Here is a 22,730-nt window from a genome sequence, read left to right as displayed (position 1 = left end):
TGTTCCACTGTGGGACTTTATCTTTTCAGGGTTTGATCCCTGTTTCAATTTAGTACAATACATTCTGTATTGTACTGAATTGAACTGTCAAGCTGTTTACACAGTAAGACGCTGACAGTTGCCTAGGAGACCCAGCCCTCAGGCTTGATCTCCTGGGCTTTCGTAGCTGGCAGGCCCCAATGCCTGTGTAAGGCATTGGGGCCGCAATGGCAACCATCGGCCCCCTGTCAGCGCAGCGCAGGGGGCGATGGAGTCAGTGGGAGCCCCCTCCCTCTGTAAACCCTGTACATGCTATGGTCAGCGCTGACCTCGGCATGTGAAAGGGTTAATTTGCCTGCATCACCACATACAGCGATGCCGGCGGATGCAGCAGGAGACCGGCTATCAGTAAGTGCCGGGCCCGTGCACGTGAGGTTGCGACAAGGCACCACATTCCCCCACGTACATGTACGTAATATTGCGAGGAAGGGGTTACTACACTCCCCCAAAAAACTTAAACAATGTAAAATCAACGCAGAACGGCTAATAGGACATACGTATCTTTGCTATAAATGCACCCCGTAATAGGCTGTATTACACAGAACTTGCACCCCAGTAACAAGCAAGGTTTGCTGGAATTAGTGACATATCATTGTGCAAACAGCCTGAAAGCAGCAATATAACTGCAATTTGGATCCCCAATTAGTGCAGCAAGGTGTAATAGAATCGCTTCTATTACCCAGGCTGTACACTCTCCTATTGCACCCTGTTCTCCTTTTATAGTGTAGATAATGCCTCCCTATCCTTTCCCTACACCTTGAATAATCTTGACGGAGGTATTGGTTACCTTCCGCTCGACCTCCTCTAATACTTAACTGACCTTTTAACGTCGACCCAACCCATGCCTCCCTGGACTACACATCCCGGAGTCCCGGACTTGACTTACCCCAATAAGACACGGACACCAGATTGAAATAAGGCTGGTTTCACATGGGCGTTGCGGGAAAAGATGCAGGTGCGTTGCGGGAACATGCACGATTTTACCCTGCGAGTGCGAAGCGTTTAAAAAATTGGCATGTTTGGTACCCAGACCCGAATCCGGAATTCTTCACAGAAGTTCGGGTTTGGGTTCAGTATTCTGTAAATTTGATTATTTCCCCTTGTAACATGGTTATAAGGGAAAATAATAGCATTCCTTAATACAGAATGCTTAGTAGAAGGTCAATTGAGGGTTAAAAAAATAAAATAAAAATTAACTCTCCTCCTCCAATTGATCGCATAGCTGCCGGTCTCCTGTTCTTTCTTCAGGACATGTCAAAGGACCTGTGGTGACGTCACTGAGCTCATCATATGGTCCATCACCATGGTGATGGATCATGTAATGTATCATGTAATGATACAGTGAATAGACTTTCATCCTAGCAACCATGCGTGAAAATTGCACCGCATCCGCAGCCCTATTCACTTCTATGGGGCCAACACAATATAGACCATGCTGCGATTTTCACGCCGCGCACAAGTGATGCGTGAAAATCACAGCTCATGTGCACAGCCCCATAGAAATGAATGGGTCTGGAATCAATGCGGGTGCAATGCGTTTACCTCACGCATTGTACCCACGCTGAAAATTTCCTGTGTGAAAGGGGCCTTAAATCGGCCACAAAATATATATATACAGTACAGACCAAAAGTTTGGACACACCTTCTCATTCAAAGAGTTTTCTTTATTTTCATGACTATGAAAATTGTAGATTCACACTGAAGGCATCAAAACTATAAATTAACACGTGGAATTATATACCTAACAAAAAAGTGTGAAACAACTAAAAAAATGTCATATTCTAGATTCTTCAAAGTAGCCACCTTTTGCTTTGATTACTGCTTTGCACACTCTTGGCATTCTCTTGATGAGCTTCAAGAGGCAGTCACCTGAAATGGTCTTCCAACAGTCTTGAAGAAGTTCCCAGAGATGCTTAGCACTTGTTGGCCCTTTTGCCTTCATTCTGCGGGCCAGCTCACCCCAAACCATCTCGATTGGGTTCAGGTCCGGTGACTATGGAGGCCAGGTCATCTGGCGCAGCACCCCATCACTCTCCTACATGGTCAAATAGCCCTTACTTTTAACGTTTTCCCAATTCTTCGGACTGACTGACCTTCATTTCTTTACTTAGCTGCTTTTTTCTTGCCATAATACAAATTCTAACAGTCTATTCAGTAGGACTATCAGCTGTGTATCCACCTGACTTCTCCACAACGCAACTGATGGTCCCAACCTCATTTATAAGGCAAGAAATCCCACTTATTAAACCTGACTGGGCACACCTGTGAAGTGAAAACCATTTCAGGTGACTACCTCTTGAAGCTCATCAAGAGAATGCCAAGAGTGTGCAAAGCAGTAATCAAAGCAAAAGGTGGCTACTTTGAAGAACCTAGAATATGACATATTTTCAGTTGTTTCACACTTTTTTGTTATGTATATAATTCCACATGTGTTAATTCATAGTTTTGATGCCTTCAGTGTGAATCTACAATTTTCATAGTCATGAAAATAAAGAAAACTCTTTGAATGAGGTGTGTCCAAACTTTTGGTCTGTACTGTATATATATATATATATATATATATATATATATATACACACCTTTATTTAATACCATAACCGTAACATAACATATGTATAACATATACTAATTAATTAAAAGTGGGAGGTCCTTGAAGCCCCCAAACAAATGAGTTACCCTGCTGGGGTGAGCCATCTTGCCTCCAGCCGTAGAGCGCTAACTCGGACCGTGGAGCCCTCCCATCACCCGACCGAAGAATCTCTCCAACTTCAAGGACCTCCTACCGCCACCAACGCGCAGGCTTGACCTCTTAAGCCTGTGCGTCCTTTCACATCCGTAAAGCAGTCTCGATGCCCTCCTGTGAGACAAGACACCACATATCCAGCCCTACCGCATTCAGGTAAATGCCAGCAGCCCGCCAGAAACACCAAGACCTTTTTTAAGTTCCACGTGCCTCACTGCCACTACCCCATTCCTAGCCAAGAAGTCCCCGATTGACAGAATAACCTTCACCCGAGCCTGAATGGCTCCCCAGAAGACATATGAGTGTTCCAAAATCTATACTAAAGCTGGTTCCGAACCTGCACCTGCAACAAGAGAAAAAAAAAAAACACCAAGAAGAAGCAACACCGCTGGAAATACACTAACCATTTTTTTTTTTTATTATATACGGATAAATGACCAAAAATTAATGGATTCCCACCTCCCGATTCGTTTTATCATTTAAACCCCCAACCCCCATCGAGCCGCCTCCATCGCAGCCCCAATTCTGAAGGATTGACATCATGACCTCCTGCGCCGGCTCTCAGGCAATGTGATGATGTGATCACGAACACCTGTGTCAAGACGCATGGCATTTGTGATCATGTTATCGCACTGCCTAAGACCCAGTGCAGAAGGTTGCAGTGATGTCATCATGACCTCCTGCACCATTCTACTTCCTCAGGATGAGCCATAAATATCATCTTGGCATTGGTTCCAACACCCAACACCCCTGCCAAGCAAATGTTTCTTTGTAGGTCCAGCACCAGAACAACACAACCATTGTGTAGTGGGCTGAGTTGGTTACCAATGAAGTGAATGGAAGCAGCGCTGCAGTTACAAGCTCCATCCACTACACCATGAAGTGGAGCTACAAAGAAACAGCTGATTGGTGGGTGATGCAGGGTGTCAGATCCCCACTGATGTGACAATAATGGTTTATCCTGAGGATAGTCCATCAGTATAAAAACAACACCTTTAACGGTGGAAATATATATTAAAGGGCATTTGTCGGCAGATTTGCACCTATGAAACTGGCTGACCTGTGGCATGTGCGCTTGGCAGCTGAAGGCATCTGTGTTGGTCCCATGTTCATATGTGCCCGCATTGCTGAGAAATATGAAGTTTTAATATATGCAAAAAAGCCTCTAGGAGCAACAGGGGCGTTGCCGTTACACCTAGAGGCGCTGCTCTCTCTGCAACTGCCGTGCCCTCTGCACTTTGATTGACAAGACCAGGCAGTGTAAATGTTCTCTCCCCCTCTGTACCAGTCTGTTAATAAGTTCATGCACATTGGACATGTTAATATTATATATGTATACCCCCTCTTAGATGTACAGCGCCATGGGATTATTGTGCTTTCAAATAAATAGTAATAATTAAAATAATAATAATAATTATAGATGAGCAAATCAATTCCAACGAAGGATAAAGGATACATTTGATTCACGGTGAAGCCGAATTTCCTCGTGTTTTGTAGTAGCGAATCGATTTAACCTGAAATAGTGTAAAAAAACATCATACTTACCTCCTCCATTTGCTTGTGACGTCGTGACAACGTCATCTCAGGCCGTGCAGGATTTTGTGCCAAATCTTCAAGCAAGATGGCGGCGCTCGGCCCGTTCCGAGCATATGGAGATGGTAAGTATGATTTTATTTATATTTTTTTTGAGGGGTATAATGATGGGAAGCAGCGCTATCGCAGCTCCCTGCCTTTGCACCTACTACTTACAAAACAGTGCCCTACAATATGAAGTAATTTGTCACGAAACTAATTTTTGTGTAAAATTCGGCAAAGCAGCCAAATCTAATTTTCCAAAACTTCGCTCATCTCTAATAATAATAATAATAATAATATTTATGGTTACCATGTATCACACACTTCAAAACTATAAATGGCCTTCATATCTTCTAGTACATGCAATACCTAAGGCTATAGCTGTTCCTTGCCCTAATGGTTGTTCGTGTGACCTGATGGGAATACATGAAGTGCCTACGTAGAGCAACAGAAAGCTGATACAAATTTGATCAAGTCCATTCTATCATGACTTGCCATGTCTGTGCGGTGCCATCTCAGAACACAATGCTTTCTAGCATATATACCCTTGAGCCCTGTAGCTTTTTTCTGTGTTTTTGGTGCATGACTAACATCCAATCAATACGTGCTGTCACTTCTGGAACTGGAAGAAGCTGAGCTGTGAAATCGTCCTTCTCTTGGTAGCCGGCAAAGTAATTTCATCATAGTTACAGTATCTCGTATTGAGGCTGACATCTCAGCAGGCGGAGAGGTCCTCTATTGTCTCTGGCTATGGAGTGACTATGTCGTGTTTTGTAGACAATGTGCCGTCCTACTGGGCTCCTTAAATGTTATTTCATATGTAGGCCCCGAAGAAAAAAATAATTGCTCTGTATTTTACGCTGATAACAGTGGGATGCATTAGACTAGACAGTCATTTTCTGATAGACTGATTTACTGGAGGGTGCAACGAAACTCTGTATATTCATTTCCAGATGCTTCAGTACAATCAATGGAGAACCACTCGGGGGCTTCTTTGTTAAATCACATTTTGTTTTTGTCAATCAACTTAGAGAAAAGTCCATATGGTGAAATATTAGGTTTTTGATAGAGCAAAGCAAATTAAGTAAGAGGCCGAGGCTACACGACTGCTATGTGATGCCTGCCCCAAGCTGAACGTATGGTGTTGAGTAGTGATGAATAGCAGGGGCAATATTCGTATAAGCGATATTTTGCGAATATTTTGTAGAATATTCATTATATAGAAATGAAAGGTACTGGGCACTCTCTCATATGCGACCAATATTGAATTTATTAATTAAAAGTGTGTGCTAGACAATAAAAATCCAAACAATTGTAAAACAATTTCAATCATAAAAAAATATAATAATAAATAAAAATCAAATCAAAACACCATAAAATATCATAAAATATCTATTAAAACAATAAATATAGCTAGTGGCTTATTCGCATTGAAAATTCCAATCACTAGCAGCATTCAGTGGTGTAAATCCATTTCATTCGAATAATCAATCCGAATTTCCTATATGGAGATAAGGTTTGCAGGAGCAATTGAATCGACAAAGTCCGAATTAGATTGACAAAGTCCGATTTAAATTACACCAAAATTCGGATAGATAATAATGTCTTTTCCACTAATTGGCTTGCATGAAATAACTTGAAGAATATTCGTACAGCGTCGTCCCACTATATATACTTCTCAGTGGCGTCCCACTGAGACTAATCTGTGTATGCCAACACGCGATAAATAGTAAATTCGAACAGTCTTACCATTCGGTGTAGCTGAATGCCTGTGTCTTGCTCTGGACGTTGGTCTTGGTATATATTTCGACCGTGGTCTTTCGAGTTGTGACGAATTTTGAGTCTGTTAATTCCATACCGGCCGCTTGTTCGCACCTGAATAATACTCACTATAGGCGATCTTTCTCAAGCTTCCGAACGTTTTTGTGGATGCAGGCACTGATTTTACCAGGCAATATTCTTCATCATTAGTCCATTCGTTATAGTTGGATCCTTTTGGGGGGGGGGGGGGGGGGTTGGAACCAGACGCGTTTTGGGGTCTTATGTTACCCCTTCCTTGCTGAAAAGATTGGGTGAATCTATTTTCTGAGATCACCTCATTTGATCCTGTCTGATCCAGTGCGTCACAGCATTTTACATTGTCTATTAATATTCATTATATATTCGCGAATTCGAGATTTTTCTTAATTGTGAAAATCCGCAATGTAATATTCGCGTAATGTGCGCAAAATACAGGCGTGGGTCACTTATGCTACATTTTTCAAGCTGGTATAAGTTTCCTAAAAACTGGAGAAAATGGTTGGCACGGCAGAACATTAGAATAGCTTTATATGCAGAGAGAGTGCTCCAATATATTTAAGCTTGTGAATTTTCGACAATTATTGATGTGCATATTTTCGCAATACGTGCAACTTGTGACATCGCAGCACTATGTCTGGAGCATGTATGTATGGACAGCAGAACCTAACAGCTACACTATAGATCAATCTAACCTACACTGACTATCTCCCCCTAACTATCTGTAATATATATATAAGGTAACTGTCTAATGTAATAACACAAAGCACAGAGCGCAGCAATGACACTGCTGTCTCTTTCATAACTGCAATAAACTTTAGAAAAAACTTTCCTATTGGTTGCTAGGGAAGTTGCTAAGCTCAGACAAAGACATTGCAGCCTTCTCATTGGCCCACAAGCAAGAAGGGAGGTCACTGATGAAAAAATAAAAAATCTAGAATATTCAAAATTCCGAATATATATCACTATATTCTAAATATATTCTAAATATTCGGAAATTCTCAAAGTGCCGATATTCGCTATAAAAATTAGCTTTTCGAATATTCGCGCTCAACACTAGTGTTGAGTCTCTAGAACTAAAAGTAACTGTCATGGTTTCTAGGATCGTGACTATCATGGTGTAAGAGTCATGTTAGCACCTAGTTTTTGGAGGCATAGCAAGTTTCGATGCTACTTATTATTATCTTTGTGGACAATCGCTGCTGAAATCCGATCAGCCCTTCAGAAGAAATGTGGTATTAAACAGGCCCCATTCAAATGAAGAAGTAACCATCGAATTGTGCCTTCCTTTCCCTTGGTGGGGTCAAGGTACCCCCAGAAGGCATACATTTAAGAAACTCCATCAGGATGTCCAACATTCATACAGCATGATCTACAGATGTAGCAGTTCTAAACTTGAGTGTGATATCACATCACAGGGTGATGACACATCACAAAAAACATTGAAAATCATTGAAAATATTGATCAAAAGTTCCTGTCATTGTTTAGTTAAAGGGCTATTCCCATTTCAGACAATGGGGGCATAACGCTAGAGCCGGCAAGTAAACTGAGCCAGCAAAGTGAAGGAGTCCAGACCGCGCATGTGCAGCCACCCTCCATTCATTTCTTTGAGGCCGCCGAAAATAGGCAAGTTTATGAGATAGGTGCGGGTCCCAGAAGTGCCCTCCTGAGTTCCATCAAATGACAGCTCAGCTGAGGCCTTATCTCTGATTTCCTGAGCTCATAAACACTTATTTAAGGCTTCGTTCACATCACCGTTTAGCCTTTCCATTCTCCTGCTTCTAAACGGAGCAGGAGAATGGAAAGGATGGAGAAGGCACATAACTGAGCCGAACTGAGCCTAAGGACCCCATAGACTATAATGGGGTCCGTTATGTTTCCGCTCAGAAGATGATTTTGGAGCGGAGACAAAAGTTGCGCATTATAGTCTATGGGGTCCTAAGGGCTCCGTTTGGCTCAGTTATGTACCTTCTCCGTCCTTTCCGTTCTCCTGATCAGGAGAACGGAAAGGCTGAACGGTGATGTGAACGAAGCCTAAGCCATATTCTTATCAGTTTGATAAGAGGTCAGCTATAATGAGTGTTTATGAAATCAGGAGATCAGAGATAAGGCTTCACATGAGCTGTCAGTTGACGGGAGGAGGGGCTCATGAGGGGCAGTCTACAAGCAGAACAATTTTTAACCACATGTATCACAAAAAGAGTAAAATGCAATTATACAATTTAGAAATAAAATAAATAAATAAAGGGAAAAAAATTATAAATAATTGTCCCTAAGGTGTCCATAGCCATTAAAGGGATTGTGCAATCAGAAAATGACCTAATGTATAAGTTAAGTCTTTATGTTAAACATATTTATAAATAATTTTTGTTGAGACTTTATATAATATTCCATGTCACTATCTATATTTTAAAAATCCTGCAGTTTTCACACTGGCCACTAAGTCTAATAATAGGTGCCACACCTTGTTCTGTCCAAGCCTTCATACATAGAGATCTGGTGAAGGATGTCCACTCTGGCTCCCCCTTCACTGACGGATCATCATACAGTAAGATGTTGGATCTGAACGAGAGCAGAAGAACATAATCTACACACTCAGATTATAATGAATTTGAATGGGTTTTCCAGGAGTACCATATTGATGACCTATCCTGAGAATAGGTCATCAATATCTGATCGGTAGAGGTCTGACTCCAGGCAACCCCTATTTGAAGAGGCTACAGCGCTTCGGGGATCATTTCTGTCTCCTCACAGCTTACCAAGCACAGCGCCGTACATTGTATAGTGGTTGTGCTTGGTATCGCAGTCCAGGCCCATTCACTTGAATGGGACTGAGCTGCACATAGGTCATGTGACCGCTAGATGTGACATCATTGGTCTAGGAAGAGGCTGCAGTACTCAATGTAATGCCAAAGCCTCTGCAAACAGCTGATCGGTGGGGATGCCAGGAGTTGGACCGCTACCAATTCGATATTAATGGCCTATGCTGAAGACTGGCTCATCAATATTGCATTCCCAGAAAACCCCTTGCATCTACTATTAGAAAAAAATATATTTTATATATATCTTTCCCAGAAACAGCATCCGTTTTATTGATGATTTTTTACTGATATCTCAAATCTTCACATTTGAAGGGAACAGGGCTGACTTGCAACCGGACATAGTCAATGGACAAATGTAGTGCTATTTGTGGCAAAAACGTATCTTTATCTAATCCTGGATAAGAAACTACTAGGTTGTATTATCAGTAACGGAACCGTTTTTGCTGAACCCTGCCAGATCCAGTAAAAACGCTAGTGTGAAAGTAGCCTTAGGTAATACTGATACATACAGTAGATGGTTTAAAAATGTATATTTTAGAAAGAATATTCCCATAAGGGCTCATGCACACGGCCGTAAGTGTTATGGTTCCGCAAAACACAGATACCGGCGAGTGCATGCCACCATTTATTTTTTTTCACTCCTGCAGATATGTCTTATGTTTGTCCGCAAAACAGACAAGAATAGGATATGTTCAATATGTTTTTTTTTTTGCGGCGCAGTGAGGATGCAGATAGCTCACAGTGTGTTGTCCACGTCTTTTGCAGCCCCGTTGAGATAAATGGGTCCATATCCGATCCACGAAAAACACGGATTGAATGTGGACATAAACTACAGCCGAGTGCACAAGCCCTAATGCTGTGATTATGCAGATGCTACCATATACCTGCATGTATAGGACTTCATCTTATTGGCATGCTATGTCTATGAAGTATTGCGCTCTCACCTCCTTACATTCCTTTTAAAACAAGTTGTATCAAGGAGCGAGCAGAGTACAGTACATCTGGAAGAATGTGATGATGGTTGGAGCCTTTAAGGAAGCTCATACCAATTACAGGAGGATTGCCGGAAGAAAGAACTCTCCTTTTCTTGTAAAACAGACTTTTGGCAAGTCAGACGTGTCTCATCCACCCACAAGCGATAAGTGGGGGGCTTTCGTTCTGATCATGAAATGTCTCTTCACTTTCTTGGCACCATCTTACCGCTTGAGAGGTAGAATATTTTTACCATGGATGGTAAAACAAAGCAGCGATTATTGCTTGGATGACATTTTGGTCTGTGTTGAAATGTAAGTGACAGATGGAGCGTGAGCATACATATTAAAATAACATAATGGCTCCCTGCTGAGGAATCACGGCAGAACTGGGACTTTTAATTAGGAATTGCTAATACATTTCACTTCTTCTTAATGCTGACTACAAGATCAAGATAACTCCGTGCCAACAGCTTAGATCTGCAAATGTCCGTCCCTATTAGTATGTAGGTATCAAAGCTTTGAAGTGTCACAATGTGACATTGTCAAATGCGTTTCGGAAAGCTAAACACATCCATATGTGTCATATATCGGGTCAGACGGCACGTAGCTACCAAGTGATCCTTCGCCGCAGGTCTAGAAATGTGAAATTCTGCGTCTGTCGGGGATGGACATGCTTTGGGCAAATCTTGGGCAAAAACACAGATTGATTATGCCCAGATAAAAACAGTGATGGCTATCCTCCAGCACTCCAGCTGTGGAGAAACTACGACTCCCAGCATGCTCCATTCATTTCTATGGAGTTCTGAAAACAGCCAAGCAAGTAAACATCTTGGGAGTTGTAGTTTTACCACAGCTGGGGTGCCGGAGGTTAGCCCTCACACCCCTAGAATGGACCAAACCTGTCATTTTCTATGGTGGAGGTCTGATGCGTTATGACATTCACACGGACTTCCAGGGATCGCCAACCTCCGGGACTCAAGGTGTTGTGAATCTACATCTCCCATCATGCACACTTGCTTGGCTATTCTCTAAACTCCCACACAAGTGAAAGGAGCATGCTGGGAGTTGTAGTTTCACAGCAGCTGCAGTGCCAAAGGTTGCTGATCTCTGTCCTAGACAGACCAGACAGAGTCCCGTGATGGCTAACCTCCGGCACTCCCGCTGTGGCAAAACTACAACTCCCAAGATGCACACTTGCTTGGCTGTTCTCTGAATTCCATAGAATTGAATGGAGCATGCTGGGAGTCGTAGTTTCACCACAGCTGGGGTGCCGGAGGTTAGCCGTCACTGAGATAGACTATAGCAAAATTCGCAACAAAATCGGCAGAATCGGCAGAGTTACATACAAATATTGAATTTCGTCTGCGGATGAGTGGTCTGTGAAAGGGTGAAATCCGCAACAGAAATGTGCATCGCAGTGTACGCCTTGAATTTTTCGCATATGGATACGTTTTGCTAAAATTCTCAACCATTTTGCTGGTAAAGTAATAGACTCACAATTACCCCTATGGCAAATCCACAGCATGTACAGTATGGCCCCTGTGGACATACCCTCAAATTCAAAAAGCACGTAAGTTAGGCTAGGGCTGATTGATTTTAACTATTAAGTGACAACTACAATCTATAAGGCTGAATATAATATCATTTGTTATTCATTTGGATTGTAGCCTCAATAGATAAAATCAAGTCTCATTGTCATCCAGGCCTAAATTCTATGTCGCAATCAGGATTTTATATGCAGAAAAATATCAGTCTGACCCAATATATAGTGATGTGTCATTATTATACTGAAATATGCCCATATTAGGAGTATTTCAGGCGCAGATGGCTGTGCAACAGTTAATTATGCCACAATCTGTGACTTCTCCCTGCTCACGCCAGGTCTAAAGAAGTGGGTGTGATGTGGGCGAGGAAGGGGGCGAACCGTTAGGCCCGTCTCATCCATTATTTTCTAAGCATGTTTTAGACATAGAAAATGGTCTAAATGTAAGATGGCAAGGAAGCTGTCTTACATTTAGACTGGCGCTGGATGCACTGCAGTTATGCAGAGGCTGGCGCCTAAAATGCCGGTCTTAATAAATGACCCCCTAATATCCTACCTTTGTATTCTTTCACACAGTAGCATTTTGTGTCCTAAAAAGTGCACTCCGTGTCACAAAACTGGTTACCATATCATAAAATGGTATATTTTTGACCAGTAACAGCACATGCCAGTACAACAATGACCCTAATGAAGACTCTCACTCCCTTGGATGGGACTGAGCAGCAGAAAGGCCATGTGACCCGTGGACTCACCCGGGTACCTTGGCTCCTTCCATGCCTATCTACACCTCTGCCTTTTATACCAGTTTTAGAATAAGGTGCCCAAAAGAAAATGTTATTTGAATTCATTTGATTATTATTAGAAAGCAGAATGTGAGTTGTCTGGTAGATGAAAAGTGATGCATTTAGAAAGTAGGCGTGCATGCCACCCGAAATGTTGGCAAAGATCTAGCATCTCAGCACTTTGTGTTCTTATTAGTGCAGCATGGTATAAAAATGTAACTGCTTAACATGCTGAAATGCCAAAATGATGGACTGTAAAATGAAATGACTCCCATTAATTGAAGCAGACCTGCTGTGCAGAAATAAGAGCTTACACACACAGAGAAGATCCGAGGAACTCTCTGCATTACAGCTAATAGATCATTAGTCCAAAATGAACTGACAGATAATTATATTGTCATCAAGCCGGCTGCTGCAGAAAATAGTGCAAAGTCCTGTACAAGCAAATGTGCGCTGCGTCTGCCAGAATGACAACTTTTAACAGCAAGTGCATTTCTGAATCATTTTGAATTCTGATTTGATAATAAATGATGAACCCAAAACATCATGTTCCCTTAGATAAGACCAACTAGAGATGAGACAATCAATTCAGAAGAATTCGTCTTATCAAACAGGATTCTACATTTGCGATGGGGGTGTCCCCAAAGCTGAAGATGTTCCCCTTCGCGCTTGACAATCTGACACCACTACACTCCCCATACTGGCGCATGAAAAGTCGCTGCTCCGGTATCAGAAGCTGAGCCTCTTTGAGCAGCAGCGCAGGCGCGATATTGTCAGAGTCAGCCTAGATGTCCAGTCCTGTTAATGAAGCCGCAGGAGGAGCATCCTCGGCTTCGGGACACTACATCATTGGTGCAGGACCCTGAATGATTTGAGGAAGTGATTTGCTCATCTCTACTATGAACTATCGGATGGTGGATATTTGCCCACCAATCCCATAAGCATGCTGTTATACACCCTTAGGCCTCTTTCACACTACAGTATGTTGAATTCAGTGTTTTGCGTTCCGTTTTTCACGGATCCGTTGTTCCGTTTTTTGCTTCCGTTGTGGTTCCGTTTCCGTTCCGTTGTTCCGTTCCGTTTTTCCGTATGGCAAATACAGTATACAGTAATTTCATATTAAAAATTGGGCTGGGCATAACATTTTCAATAGATGGTTCCGCAAAAAACGGAACGGATACGGAAGACATACGGATGCATTTCCGTATGTGTTCCGTTTTTTTTGCGGACCCATTGACTTGAATGGAGCCACAGACTGTGATTTGCGGCCAAATATAGGACATGTTCTATCTTTTCAACGGAACGGAAATACGGAAACGGAATGCATACGGAACACATTCCGTTTTTTTGCGGAACCATTGAAATGAATGGTTCCGTATACGGACCGTATACGGAACGCAAAAAACTGTAGTGTGAAAGAGGCCTTAGGCTAATGCCACATGGACGATGTTTCGATCCAGGTGCTGTCCGAATTTACAACTGTCAGCTCCTTAAAACAGACCCATTCATTCGATTGGGTATGTGCACATGGGCAATTTTTCACATGGACCATCAGTCTGTGTCAAGAAATTCTCAGCATGCTGTAATGCTGGGGGAAAAACGGACAGCACGTGGACTCAAAACTCATCCATGGGCAAGTTTGCTATCGGCCATCTGAAAGAAACATTAGGCTTTGTTCGCAGCAAGTGGCATTGATTTCTGTTGCCCTGCCATAGGAACAGAACTATAAAATTATGGGAGTCACTGAAACCAACAGTGCCTCACTGACCCCAGTGACTATTGCCCTATTTTGTCCAGGGTAACGGAGCCTCTGGCACAGATGAAAACCTAGCCTTAGTGTATATGGGATTGCTGGCAAGTACCTGACACCAGAGGCGGACCCGGAACTTAGGCTACATTCACACGTCAGTATTTTCCTATATCCCGATTTTCGGTCCGTTTTTTGCGGATCCGTTGTTCCTGAAAATGTTTCCGTATGTCATCCGTTTTTTGCGGATCCGCAAAAAACTGAAACATGTATAAAGTTCAATAATCAAATAAAGTTGTTTGGATTTCTTTGAAAATTTGTTATGTGTTTCCAGGAACGGATTCCGCATAAAACGGATGACATACGGAATGACATCCGAATGTCTTCCGTTTTTTGCGGATCCATTGACTTTGTATTGTACCAGGATCCGAATTTTGCGGAAAAGAATAGGACATGTTTTATATTTAAACGGACATGCGGAACGGAACAACGGAAACGGACAGCACACATTGTGCTGTCCGATTTTTTCCAGGACCCATTGAAAATGAATGGGTCCAGATCTGGTCCTGTTCCGCAAAAAACGAAACAGATCAGGAAAGAAAAAACTGACGTGTTAATGGACCCTTAAAGCGGCCCTGAAAAAAAAAATCTAAGTGGCAGGTAAAATTAACAGAAAGTGGGGCAACACAGGTAGGCGAGGTCAACAATACCATAGTGCAAAATATCATCCCAGCAGAACCAAACAACAGTGTAGCACAATGGCCCTCTCTGGTGGCCATCAATAGCTACCATCTTCTGTCCTCCTCCTCCAGTCGTCTATGGAGCAGGGGGCTTAGGAGGTGAGGTGTAGGCTACAGCAATTGAATTCAGTAGGGTATGTGCGGTCGCTGGCTAGGTACATGAGTACCTGATTCTCACAGCCTTAATTACTGCTGAGAGGTCATTATGTACCCGTTCAGCGCCAGAGAGGAGGACTTGGGTTGCTCCCTGGGGCATCAGCCCACTGGGAAATTTCCCTGTAGGGTCTATGGCCAATCCTCCCCTGTCTGAGACAAAAGCGTGCTCAGTAGATGGGGTTGATATTTCCTTTGTTATATCAAATGCAGTGAATGGAGAGAAATATGCAACAAATGAGAATTAAAGGGGCTGGGGCGGAGCTAGCGCCGGATGAGAATGGACGCATAGCTCTCGGCTCTGTAAGAGAATCGTCCCTAACGCCAGCCAACACAAGCTAACAGCGGCGAAAATGGTAAAAATCGGCAACGCCAGACATGGAGACACTCCTGCTCCTTCCAAAAATCAGATTGCAAGCGGAGACATGGAGAAGTTTCTGAAAAAAGCCGCCTCAACGGTGGCTGCAAGAGAACCTAAGATGGCGCCGTCACCGCAGGCAAAGGCTCTGAAGCGCGCGCCAGCACAAGCGGATGAAGACAGTGATGCAGAAGACCCGCAACCCAGAGCAGAACTCCCGATCACGAGGAAATACCTGGACACTGCTCTAAACAGAGTAATGGAACCAATCCTTGCAGAGCTGTCGGCGTGCAGACACGAGGTGAGGGAGATAGGAGACCGGGTGGAAAGCCTGGAGCTGCATGAGACAGAGATCTTAAACCACCAGACTGCGGTGTCGGACTCCCTCCGTCGGTGCGCAGTATACCTGAATGACCTCCATAATTCAGTAGAAGATCAAGAAAATCGGGGGCGCCGAAATAACCTGAGATTCAGGGGTGTCCCCGAGTCAGTCCCCACATCTGACACCGCAGCTTCCATACTTGCAATTTGCAGGTTACTGCTGGGCCCTAACTTTTCACAAGAAGTGATCATAGAACGTGCTCATAGAGCCCTGAGGCCCAAGCCCAAACCAGCTGACCCACCTAGGGACATAATCTGTAAGTTCCTCAACTTCCAAGTTAAAACGGCTATATTGGATGCTGCACGCAATCACCCTGACCTCTTGTTTGAGGAGTCCAAGATTGCCATATATCAGGACTTAGCCCCTTCAACATTGAAGAAACGCAGGTCCCTCAAGCCTTTAACAGATTGGCTTCGGTCAAAAAAAGTTCTGTATAGGTGGTCCTACCCTTTTGGCCTATCTTTTGCCTATGAGGGCAAAAGAGTTAATATTGCCTCCTTTACTGATCTCACAGTCGCCTATGATCTTATGAAAATACCTCCTCTGCCGATAGAAAACTGGGAACTTTTTCAAGATCTATGCACATTACCGGATATACCCAAAGTGACTCCCTTTGAGGCGCCGCATACTCCGAAGTCCTCTCGCTCCAAGAAAAGAAGTCTCCAACTCTCCCCAAGAAGTCTCTCTCAGGATCAATAGATGGTCCTACATACCTGTCTGTTTATAGGTTTAGGCTACGACAATAGCTGAAGGACACATTATAATGTTATACTAGATCCCGAGCTTTCCTTTGCTAATTTTGTTCCCACATATATAGCCTGCCTTATTGCCTATTGAGTATTTCCATTTTCGCCATAGCATAACCTTGTTCTAGGCGTTATACGTTCTCATTGACGGTCTACTGACCAAATAACCCCCTTGATTAGGATGATAGTACATCCTATGCTGTATGTTCTTTTACTTGCAGTCTGTTTAACCTCCTCCCGTCTCGCTAACGCCGAAAGGCGTCAATGCTGCGGCGCTGCCAGGTCACACTAACGCCGATTGGCGTCATCTCGCGTGAGCCGAGATTTCCTGTGAACGCGCGCACACAGGCGCGCGCGCTCACAGGAACGGAAGGTAAGCGAGTGGCTCTCCAGCATGCCAGCGGCGATCGCTCGCTGGCAGGCTGGAGATCCGAATTTTTTAACCCCTAACAGGTATATTAGACGCTGTTTTCATAACAGCGTCTAATATACCTCCTACCTGGTCCTCTGGTGGTCCCTTTTGTTAGGATCGACCACCAGAGGACTCAGGTAGGTCAGTACAGTCGCACCAAACACTACACTACACCCCCCCCCCGTCACTTATTAACCCCTTATAAACCCCTGATCACCCCATATAAACTCCCTGATCACCCCCCTGTCATTGATCACCGCCCTGTCATTGATCACCCCCCCTGTCAGGCTCCGTTCAGACGTCCGTATGATTTTTACGGATCCACGGATACATGGATCGGATCCGCAAAAAGCATACGGACGTCTGAATGGAGCCTTACAGGGGGGTGATCAATGACAGGCGGGTGATCACCCATATACACTCCCTGATCACCCCCTGTCATTGATCACTTCCCTGTAAGGCTCCATTCAGACGTCCGCATGATTTTTACGGATCCATGGATACATGGATCGGATCCGCAAAACACATGCGGACGTCTGAATGGAGCCTTACAGGGGGTGATCAATGACAGGCGGGTGATCACCCATATACACTCCCTGATCACCCCCCTGTCATTGATAACCCCCCTGTAAGGCTCCATTCAGACGTCCGCATGCGTTTTGTGGATCCGATCCATGGATCCGTAAAAAATCATGCGGATGTCTGAATGGAGCCTTACAGGGGGGGTGATCAGTGACAGGGGGGTGATCACCCTGATTACCCTGATCACCCCCTGTCATTGATAACCCCCCTGTAAGGCTCCATTCAGACGTCAGCATGCGTTTTGTGGATCCGATCCATGTATCCATGGATCCGTAAAAAATCATGCGGATGTCTGAATGGAGCCTTACAGGGGGGGTGATCAGTGACAGGGGGGTGATCACCCTGATTACCCTGATCACCCCCTGTCATTGATAACCCCCCTGTAAGGCTCCATTCAGACGTCAGCATGCGTTTTGTGGATCCGATCCATGTATCCATGGATCCGTAAAAAATCATGCGGATGTCTGAATGGAGCCTTACAGGGGGGTGATCAATGACAGGGGGGTGATCAATGACAGGCGGGTGATCACCCATATACACTCCCTGATCACCCCCTGTCATTGATCACCCCCCCTGTAAGGCTCCATTCAGACGTCCGCATGCGTTTTGTGGATCCGATCCATGTATCCATGGATCCGTAAAAAATCATGCGGATGTCTGAATGGAGCCTTACAGGGGGGGTGATCAGTGACAGGGGGGTGATCACCCTGATTACCCTGATCACCCCCTGTCATTGATAACCCCCCTGTAAGGCTCCATTCAGACGTCCGCATGCGTTCTGTGGATCCGATACATGTATCCATGGATCCGTAAAAAATCATGCGGATGTCTGAATGGAGCTTTACAGGGGGGGTGATCAGTGACAGGGGGGTGATCACCCTGATTACCCTGATCACCCCCTGTCATTGATAACCCCCCTGTAAGGCTCCATTCAGACGTCCGCATGCGTTCTGTGGATCCGATACATGTATCCATGGATCCGTAAAAAATCATGCGGATGTCTGAATGGAGCTTTACAGGGGGGGTGATCAGTGACAGGGGGGTGATCACCCTGATCACCCCCTGTCATTGATAACCCCCCTGTAAGGCTCCATTCAGACGTCCGCATGCGTTTTGTGGATCCGATACATGTATCCATGGATCCGTAAAAAATCATGCGGATGTCTGAATGGAGCCTTACAGGGGGGGTGATCAGTGACAGGGGGGTGATCACCCTGATTACCCTGATCACCCCCTGTCATTGATAACCCCCCTGTAAGGCTCCATTCAGACGTCCGCATGCGTTCTGTGGATCCGATACATGTATCCATGGATCCGTAAAAAATCATGCGGATGTCTGAATGGAGCTTTACAGGGGGGGTGATCAGTGACAGGGGGGTGATCACCCTGATTACCCTGATCACCCCCTGTCATTGATAACCCCCCTGTAAGGCTCCATTCAGACGTCCGCATGCGTTTTGTGGATCCGATACATGTATCCATGGATCCGTAAAAAATCATGCGGATGTCTGAATGGAGCCTTACAGGGGGGGTGATCAGTGACAGGGGGGTGATCACCCTGATTACCCTGATCACCCCCTGTCATTGATAACCCCCCTGTAAGGCTCCATTCAGACGTCCGCATGCGTTCTGTGGATCCGATACATGTATCCATGGATCCGTAAAAAATCATGCGGATGTCTGAATGGAGCTTTACAGGGGGGGTGATCAGTGACAGGGGGGTGATCACCCTGATTACCCTGATCACCCCCTGTCATTGATAACCCCCCTGTAAGGCTCCATTCAGACGTCCGCATGCGTTCTGTGGATCCGATACATGTATCCATGGATCCGTAAAAAATCATGCGGATGTCTGAATGGAGCCTTACAGGGGGGGTGATCAGTGACAGGGGGGTGATCAGGGAGTCTATATGGGTGATCACCCCCCTGTCATTGATCACCCCCCTGTCATTGATCACCCCCCCCCCCCCCCTGGTAAGGCTCCATTCAGACATTTTTTTTGGCACAAGTTAGCGGAAATTTTTTGTTTGTTTTTGTTTTTTCTTACAAAGTCTCATATTCCACTAACTTGTGTCAAAAAATAAAATCTCACATGGACGCACCATACCCCTCACGGAATCCAAATGCGTAAACATTTTTAGACATTTATATTCCAGACTTCTTCTCACGCTTTAGGGCCCCTAAAAAGCCAGGGCAGTATAAATACCCCACATGTGACCCCATTTCGGAAAGAAGACACCCCAAGGTATTCCGTGAGGGGCATATTGAGTCCATGAAAGATTGAAATTTTTGTCCTAAGTTAGCGGAAAGTGAGACTTTGTGAGGAAAAAAACAAAAAAAAATCAATATCCGCTAACTTATGCAAAAAAAAAAAAAATTCTAGGAACTCGCCAGGCCCCTCATTGAATACCTTGGGGTGTCTTCTTTCCAAAGTGGGGTCACATGTGGGGTATTTATACTGCCCTGGCTTTTTAGGGGCCCGAAAGTGTGAGAAGAAGTCTGGGATCCAAATGTCTAAAAATGCCCTCCTAAAAGGAATTTGGGCCCCTTTGCGCATCTAGGCTGCAAAAAAGTGTCACACATCTGGTATCGCCGTACTCAGGAGAAGTTGGGGAATGTGTTTTGGGGTGTCATTTTACATATACCCATGCTGGGTGAGAAAAATATCTTGGTCAAATGCCAACTTTGTATAAAAAAATGGGAAAAGTTGTCTTTTGCCAAGATATTTCTCTCACCCAGCATGGGTATATGTAAAATGACACCCCAAAACACATTCCCCAACTTCTCCTGAGTACGGCGATACCACATGTGTGACACTTTTTTGCTGCCAAGGTGGGCAAAGGGGCACATATTCCAAAGTGCACCTTTCGGATTTCACCGGCCATTTTTTACAGATTTTGATTGCAAGGTACTTCTCACACATTTGGGCCCCTAAATTGCCAGGGCAGTATAACTACGCCACAAGTGACCCCATTTTGGAAAGAAGACACCCCAAGGTATTCCGTGAGGGGCACGGCGAGTTCCTAGAATTTTTTATTTTTTGTCACAAGTTAGCGGAAAATGATGATTTTTCTTTTTTTTTCTTTTTTCCTTACAAAGTCTCATATTCCACTAACTTGCGACAAAAAATAAAAAATTCTAGGAACTCGCCATGCCCCTCACGGAATACCTTGGGGTGTCTTCTTTCCAAAATGGGGTCACTTGTGGCGTAGTTATACTGCCCTGGCAATTTAGGGGCCCAAATGTGTGAGAAGAACTTTGCAATCAAAATGTGTAAAAAATGCCCTGCAAAATCCGAAAGGTGCACTTTGGAATATGTGCCCCTTTGCCCACCTTGGCAGCAAAAAAGTGTGACACATCTGGTATCGCCGTACTCAGGAGAAGTTGGGGAATGTGTTTTGGGGTGTCATTTTACATATACCCATGCTGGGTGAGAGAAATATCTTGGTCAAATGCCAACTTTGTATAAAAAAATGGGAAAAGTTGTCTTTTGCCAAGATATTTCTCTCACCCAGCATGGGTATATGTAAAATGACAGCCCAAAACACATTCCCCAACTTCTCCTGAGTACGGCGATACCAGATGTGTCACACTTTTTTGATGCCAAGGTGGGCAAAGGGGCACATATTCCAAAGTGCACCTTTCGGATTTCACCGGCCATTTTTTACACATTTTGATTGCAAAGTACTTCTCACACATTTGGGCCCCTAAATTGCCAGGGCAGTATAACTACGCCACAAGTGACCCCATTTTGGAAAGAAGACACCCCAAGGTATTCCGTGAGGGGCATGGCGAGTTCCTAGAATTTTTTATTTTTTGTCGCAAGTTAGTGGAATATGAGACTTTGTAAGGAAAAAAGATAAAAAATAAAAAATCATCATTTTCCGCTAACTTGTGACAAAAAATAAAAAATTCTAGGAACTCGCCATGCCCCTCACGGAATACCTTGGGGTGTCTTCTTTCCAAAATGGGGTCACTTGTGGCGTAGTTATACTGCCCTGGCAATTTAGGGGCCCAAATGTGTGAGAAGTACCTTGCAATCAAAATGTGTAAAAAATGGCCTGCAAAATCTGAAAGGTGCACTTTGGAATATGTGCCCCTTTGCCCACCTTGGCAGCAAAAAAGTGTCACACATGTGGTATCGCCGTACTCAGGAGAAGTTGGGGAATGTGTTTTGGGGTGTCATTTTACATATACCCATGCTGGGTGAGAGAAATATCTTGGCAAAAGACAACTTTTCCCATTTTTTTATACAAAGTTGGCATTTGACCAAGATATTTTTCTCACCCAGCATGGGTATATGTAAAATGACACCCCAAAACACATTCCCCAACTTCTCCTGAGTACGGCGATACCAGATGTGTGACACTTTTTTGCAGCCAAGGTGGGCAAAGGGGCACATATTCCAAAGTGCACCTTTTGGATTTCACCGGTCATTTTTTACACATTTTGATTGCAAAGTTCTTCTCACACATTTGGGCCCCTAAATTGCCAGGGCAGTATAACTACGCCACAAGTGACCCCATTTTGGAAAGAAGACACCCCAAGGTATTCCGTGAGGGGCATGGCAAGTTTTTAGAATTTTTTATTTTTTGTCGCAAGTTAGTGGAATATGAGAAAAAAAAAAATAAAATCATCATCATTTTCCGCTAACTTGTGACAAAAAATAAAAAGTTCTATGAACTCACTATGCCCATCAGCGAATACCTTAGGGTGTCTACTTTCCGAAATGGGGTCATTTGTGGGGGTTTTCTACTGTTTGGGCATTGTAGAACCTCAGGAAACATGACAGGTGCTCAGAAAGTCAGAGCTGTTTCAAAAAGCGGAAATTCACATTTTTGTACCATAGTTTGCAAATGCTATAACTTTTACCCAAACCATTTTTTTTTTGCCCAAACATTTTTTTTTTATCAAAGACATGTAGAACAATAAATTTGGCGAAAAATGTATATATGGATGTCGTTTTTTTTGCAAAATTTTACAGCTGAAAGTGAAAAATGTCATTTTTTTGCAAAAAAATCGTTAAATTTCGATTAATAACAAAAAAAGTAAAAATGTCAGCGGCAATAAAATACCACCAAATGAAAGCTCCATTAGTGAGAAGAAAAGGAGGTAAAATTCATTTGGGTGGTAAGTTGCATGACCGAGCAATAAACCGCTAAAGTTGTGGAGTGCCGATTTGTAAAAAAGGGCCTGGTCACTAGGGGGGTATAAACCTGTGGTCCTTAAGTGGTTAAACGTTTATGTTATGTTCCCCTTTTTTCCCTTCCCTTTTCCTTTCTCTTCTCCCTCTTTTAATCCAAGGTGTCCGCTTACTTCACCGTTATGGAGTGA

This window comes from Bufo gargarizans, chromosome 1 (genome assembly GCF_014858855.1).
Source record: "Bufo gargarizans isolate SCDJY-AF-19 chromosome 1, ASM1485885v1, whole genome shotgun sequence".
Taxonomy (NCBI): domain Eukaryota; kingdom Metazoa; phylum Chordata; class Amphibia; order Anura; family Bufonidae; genus Bufo; species Bufo gargarizans.
Note: the sequence above shows the minus strand (reverse complement) of the source record.